Consider the following 7333-nt stretch of genomic DNA (forward strand, 5'->3'; position numbering starts at 1 on the left):
CCAAATAAGGAGAGAAATCTCCTTATTTTCGGTTGGTTTTACATTGTATAAAATGCGTATATTTTTATCAATTGTCATTTATTTCGTCACGTATTTAATAAGTCCACACACAACAGCTTGTAGTCGATTTATTAATACCGGTCTGTAATAATTTATTATGACAATCTCGTATAAAATATACTTCAACTATTAATATCGCATATTTATTATTTGCTAATTAAATATAACCGATTACGTTTAATTACGAATTAGCATCTTAATTCGTTTAAGCTAACATTATATACATTAATTAAATATAATAGTTTATATTCAATTTACGAATTAACAGTTAATTCGTCTCAGCTAAAATTATTTAATTGTATTAAATAATCGTCTCATCATCACATTGACTAATTGTTTACTCAAATACATAGACTAGCCTTTTAGTCAGGCATCAATGTGATTATATTTTCATACAATCACATCTCTCAAACACATCCTTTAGGTGTGACTTTTAGGGACCAGTTGATCACCGCCATCAGTATGATAATAACGTCAAACTTCTAGCAAGCCAACCGTCATTAAGTAATCGTTAATCAACTGATAAAATACTACGTATACCCTTGTGAACCTATAAGAGATTTATATATGTTATCACACTAACTGTGGAGGACACAAGCTCCAACAAAATAGTGTTTAAATCGGTTTGGGGAGGTTTGATCATAAGAGACCATAGTTTAAAACAGGCATCATATAATATAGTTTAGATTGAATTCATTTGTTATATATATCATATAGAATTGCATTTTGTTAGAACATGCATTCATTCATATCATATCATTGCATTTGTACTTTATTTCAAAAAATCAAAAATCCAAAAAAATGTATTTCTTTTTCATTCCTTCTCCTACATGTACATTGAGTACAATGTCCAAAATAAAGTGGGAGATGGGAATTTATCTTCCAAAAAATGATAAAAATTGAAAATTTTTGAAAAATACAAAAACATGTCTTTTTGTTTCATAAATCATAAAAACCATAAAAATTTAAAAATTTCAAAAACCCAAAAACATGTTCATTACCTTTGTAGTGTAGTCTTGTGTATATATTGTGTTTGTCCATCCTTTTTCACATTGATCGACTACGCCACATCCGAGACATGAGGATATTGAAGACGGCATGGTATGATCTTTCCAATCACCTTTTTCCTCTTTATGTTAATTACTATGTGGCTTTATTTTGAATGATGCGGTATAAACAATGTGAATCTAGGACTTGCATTTAGATTATTTGGCATACTAGTTGGTAGAAGCATATGCATTAGGTTGTAAAAATGTTAGTTGCACCATGGCATATAGTTGCATGTTAGAAAAAATTTGTGAAACCGTCTATTTGGGAAACTTGACAAGTGTATATAAGGCCCTTGTAGATACTTTTTCTTCTTAAGAATTTGCTCATTAGAATGCTTGCAAAACACCCTAGGATGTGTCATGCTAGTATCCTTTGACCCATGGATTAAGACCTAGTCAAAAGTACATTGTGGTGTGATAACTCCTTGGCTACCGTTTAATCCAAGGTGACCCTTGAAACCATGCAACCATCATCCACATTCTACCATATTTTGTCAACAAAAGGGAATGGGCACAAAATTTGTTCAAAAATTTGAGTTCAAGAATAGAAATTAAAAGAAAAGAAAAAGTTTGCAATTGCATCAAAAGAAAAGAGGAGTAATAAAAATGAAAACTCCTATGCTTCAAATATAAGCACCCTCCCTACAAATGGGGTGACTTTGAAAATTTTCAAAAGAAAATGCAAAAGTTGAAAGTTGTCAAGTTTTGAAATGCCAAACATCAAAAGAAATGGCAAAGAAATGTTCTCAAAATGTCAAATGCCACAAATTGGGGGGAAAATAACAACAAAAGCAAACTCCCATATGAAACCCAAATACTATCGATCCCTTTATCCATCGAATCCACTTTTGTGCATGGTAGAGAGGGGACGACCCTTCTTCTTGTTTAGGCAAGAAGAAGAATTCTGCGATCCTCCAGTGTTTCTAACACCATAGGGAGTCTACTCTTGACGAAAGCATTCAACAATTGAGGAAAAAGGTATCCTAGCTTGACACAACTTGGAGGTGATTTATTGATATCCTTCTAGGCTTATTTGTTTGAAGAAACCGTATCTATGAAGGAGTGTGTACCCTTAGATGGCTTCCCCTTTAGATAATTTCAACCACTTAGATGAGGAAAGTGGCTATTCTTTTGTAGATGCATCCATTACTTTATTTATTGTGCTTTAATGCTTGGATGTATCGCCATTTTGGCAAGCCCTACCTTGCCTTGCAAGAAGGCATCCTACCTCATGGTTGTCTTGTTGTGAGTTGAAGGGGCGGAGTGAGACCCGCTAATTGTCTCACATCGGCTATATTAGTAGGTTAATTTGAATAAGGGTCCTTGTTTTTGTCATCCCTTTACTCGGGACGAGTAAATGTTCGGTTTTGGGATATTTGATGTGAACATTAATTGCGCACATTTAGTCCCCTAATTGAGCCTATTTTGCATACTATTATAACATTCCATAGCCATTTTGTCCGTCAAATGCTTTCTATTTTGTTTTCCTAATGCATTTCGTATGTTTTATAGGAAAGAAGACAATTAGGCGGAAATTCCCGTCTCTTGAGCTTATTTAGAAGGACATTGACGATCTTGGTTGAACGAGTGTGGAAGAAGAGGCAAGAACTAAAGACCAATATTGCAAGAATATGAAGTATGCGAGAGGAAGCATTCTGAACAGCAATCCGAGCGTCCAAAGCTTCAAGACGCTCGTCCAGTGCCCCAACAATCCGAGCGTCCCGACCTTCAGCAGCTCGTCCTACCTGCCTAGAATCCGAGCGTCCTACCTTTGTGTACGAGCGGACGATGGCGTCTTCAACAAGGATGCTCATCTCTCCAAAATACTTGCATTTCCTTACTTAGAACTTAGAATTGTTAATTACTAATTTAGCCTTAGTTAACCTAATGAGGCACCACTATATATACCCCATTTTGATGATAATCAAAGGGGGCTTCCACATTAGAAAATCCTCTTAGAATAGATTAGGAATAGATTAGATTAGATTACTCTTTAATCTTTCCACAAATTTCACATTAATCTCTCCTTAATTATTGTTCAAGTTTATTACTTTTGGGTAATTGAAGATTATTGGGTTATTATTGGAGGATTGACAACCCTTCATCAATCAATCAAGTTCTCTTCTTTTATTCTTTGCTTTATTATTTGGATCATCTCAAGTTTGGTATAATTCCTTTACTCTTTATTGTTTATTTCCTTAAGCTGTTATCATGTTTATACTTGTTGTAATTATTGACACCATTAATGACATGTTTTCCAGGATAATGAGTGAGTAGTTTCCTTTAGCTAGGATTAATGGGTGATTAAGGGAAATAACATGGGGATTAATCATGCTTAATTCAATATGTTTTCATAATCAATTTGCTTGCTTGTTGTGATGTAAACCTATGCACATGTTATGTTTGATGAAATGCTAAGCCTATGAATCCTTGCATTTATAACCATCTCTTATCTATTCAACTTGACTTGTAAGATATAAACCAACTCGAGCCTTGTTAGACCATGCATAGAAGTGATTAGGAGGAAATTAAGTCGACTTGTAGGTGTTGTACAATCTAATCAATTCGGCTCCGGGACCCAACTCTTCCTAAGAACCGTAAGACATAAACCAACTCGGTTCCTCAACAACATTAATAGCTTGCAACTTTGTGAACATGTTTGTATGATCAACTCCCATGAATCCTCCATGAACCCATGATATTCTAGCACTTTTCATCACTTGTTTACATCCTTCATTTTATTGCTTGTTATACTTTATTGCTTGCATTAGTCTAGAACGCAACTACAAACCCAAACAAATTGTGACACTAGCATAAATTGAGATAGATAGACTTAGAACCCAAAGCACACCGTCCCATGGATCGACCTAGACTTACCACTAACTAGTTGTTTGTTGAGTATTATAAATGTGTTTTGATTGGGTGTACAACGACATGCTCATTTCAATTAGCACGCCAATTCCTTTATTGGCGCATCAAAGAGGAGCTTAAAGTGTTACAGGCTCGTTTGGGAAAAAAATCTCAAGAGAAACCAAGACCACGTGAGCCTATCTTTTCTCATTTTGCTTTTATACCTCCCCAATGTGAGTCTTTTCAATCTAATGATTTTGAATTATTAAATGATGATGACGATGGTCCGACTCTTTCTTTTAAAATTCCCCTTGATGCCACCCAAATGGAAAATTTAGAGACTCATGTTGAAGAAAATGACCTTGTAGTAGATGAGACACTCACCATGGAAGATGTTGGGCTCGTTTGTAATGAAACAGATGAGGTTTTACCCGAGACATGTGAAACCTTTGAAAATGCTTTTACATGGGTTGTAGCTGACCAATTCGAAGTTGATGGAGGACTTAGTGAGGCTAATATAGAGGTTAAGTGGGATGAACCCCCTATTTTTGATGAGTCCAACCACATTGAGGTTTCATACCACCAATTTGTGACCATTCATGATTATAATTTATGCACTAACGGTTATTTTTATGGTCTTAAGCATGATGCTCCTTCTCTTGCTGACGACGGGAGTACGGTGGTTCTATTTGAAATCTCTCATGGGCAATTTGATAAGATTAATCCTTTCCTGCTTTTGATCTTTCATGCTTATATCTTATCAATTGCTTACAAATGCTTGTATATTGCTCATGCGCAGGAATATGATCAACTTCTAAAGGCGTTGTCATGATTTTTAAAGGACGATGGATATTCATTTAGGAAAAATTATTTTACTTATGCTTTTTAAGACAATTTGCAATTGCAATTTCAATTTGGTTTTGATGTAATAGTTAGGACAATAAAAAATTTAGCTTGCTTTCATATGTAGTAGTTTGTCTTTTGCAGGTACTTTGCTACTTGGATTGGACTTTACCCCATTTTCAAGCTAGCTTGGGGGAGCTTCTACGCATTTGTATGCTTTCTTTCCTTTCTTTATTTCCGCATGTGTCATCCCATCTCCCCTTGTTGGGTGTTCTTCTTTGTTTTTACACATATAGGATAATGTGTTTTTCTAGTTTGGGGGAGAGATTTAGTGAGTCTAGTTATGGGAAATCCACTAAACTAAAAATTTGAAAAAATTGAGAAAAGTTGGTTGTTGTGTCCACCCTTTTGCCTTATGCATAATGCCTTTCGTCTTTGCATTTCCCATATTGTAGCTTTTTAAAGCTAATGAGTCGCGCTTTTGACGGGTTTTGCATACATGGGGATGTCTTGACATAGTAGGTTGAAGATGAAATTTGAACCAAATAGGCTTGATCTTGACTATTGGCAAGCTACAAAATTGGTAAGGTAGAACCTCCTTAGACCGATGCATTCATATCCGGTCTCTCTTAGGTGAGTGTAGGTCTCCTTATGGTGTGTGATACGTGCAATTTATATAGACTTTTTAACCTCTTATTGCACGCATTTCTATGCCATTTACATTGCTTTGTATTGCAAATGCCCCGAATTGGCTACTTTGGTTTGTTTTGTCTTAATTGCAGAAATAGATCCAAAAGTAGTGGAATCGTGCCTTATTCATCCCACTTTGCATGCATTTTAAGGAGGCGGAGATTTAGAGCAGAAGTCGTACCTCGGGAAGCATGAAGGGAGGTCCTTGAAGGATAACCAGACGAGTTTGATGTTGATCTATGTGAAAGACACTCGATCGAGAGCTTTGGATGGTCGATCGAGTGGTTTGGCTGCTGCGGATGTTCGATCGAGTGGTTCTTATGCTCGATCAAAGATGGCTATTTTGGGAGTGTTCGATCGAGAGCTGCTTTTGCTCGATCGAACGGTTTTGATGGAGAAGTACTCGATCGAGAGGAATAAAAAGCCTCGATCGAGTGATTAGCTATAGTACACGGGTTAAGTAATCCGTGTTTAGGCTTATCTTTTGTTAATTTTCACTTCCTTATATAAGGAAGTCGTGATTAGGTCATAAACACTTCTTAATCTCTACACACTCTTAATTACGTCTTACTTCTCATACTTTACTCTTAATCTCTGCTACTTTACTCTTTACGAGGGATTTGCTTTATTGTAATCTTTCTCTCCCTTTTAATCTTAATTCATTACTTTGTTTTTCTTAATCTTTGTCCTATTGCTCTACTATTGTCCTTGTTTAGTTTATGCTTAATCTTAATCTTTCTACTATGTCTACCCTTAGCATATTCGTTGTTGTTATTGTTAAATCCGATAGCATGAGTAGGTAATCTCCTTATGTTAGGACTAGGGGAGCCATGGTAGTAAAGTGACGATGTTGTAGATAGGCTAGACGATTTATTCGTGAGAATCTGTGACCATAGGAATATAATTGTAACATGTTTAGTTGAGTTCACGCTTCTAAATAACTTTAATCTGGTTAATTTTGTTTATGGATCGGAAGATTGGAATGAACGGACCTGCTATGAATAGTAGACTACCTAATGAGGACGGGTGTTAAGTTAGTAGTAATCTACGGTGGATAGCGGCCCGGAAGGACCTTTCCATTTCCCTTCTCACAGTAGATTGTCTAGACTATTTATGATTGAGTTAGTAAACTGCCATGGTGAACCGAAATCCTGACATACCTCCTTTATCTGATCACATCTTAGCTTTTTCTTGCTTTTATTGTTCTTGTCTCTATTTCTCTTGCCTTTGCCTTCAGTAGTTTAGAAAACAAATTAAAACCCCCCAATTGTGACTAGACAGAAAGACTTACATATAGATATCAAGAGTGGTTTCCCCGACTAGAGAGTAACTTAACTGATAAACGAATCATCATTCGAGCATGGCCATGCATTTCAGTTACAACTCCTCAAGTGGCCATGAGAAATAACTAAACCTGATAAAGGTTGGATGTCAGGCGATTACGGACTAAAACAAATATAATGTAATTCAGTTCACTTTGTGGCGTTCAATGGTTTCAGTACAATCCACATGAAAAACAAAATATGAAATAAAACGATGAAGTTATAAATAGCATATGAAAAGGATAATGTATCGAATCCATAATCAACTAGTACAACTCAGGAACACGTTTAATTCCCATGGAAATAACGTGCCCTTCATGCTTATCATATGACAATGGTTTAGTGAGAGGATCCGCGATCTTGTCATCCGAAGCTATCTTGTCAATAACTATCTCCTCTTGCTCCACGTAATCACGGATCAGGTGAGCCTTCCGATGTACATGTCTAGACTTGTTGCTAGACTTAGGCTCCTTAGCCTGGATGATGGCACCTCTATTGTCACAATAGATAGTGATTGGG

Source organism: Silene latifolia, chromosome X (genome assembly GCF_048544455.1).
Source record: "Silene latifolia isolate original U9 population chromosome X, ASM4854445v1, whole genome shotgun sequence".
Lineage (NCBI taxonomy): Eukaryota > Viridiplantae > Streptophyta > Magnoliopsida > Caryophyllales > Caryophyllaceae > Silene > Silene latifolia.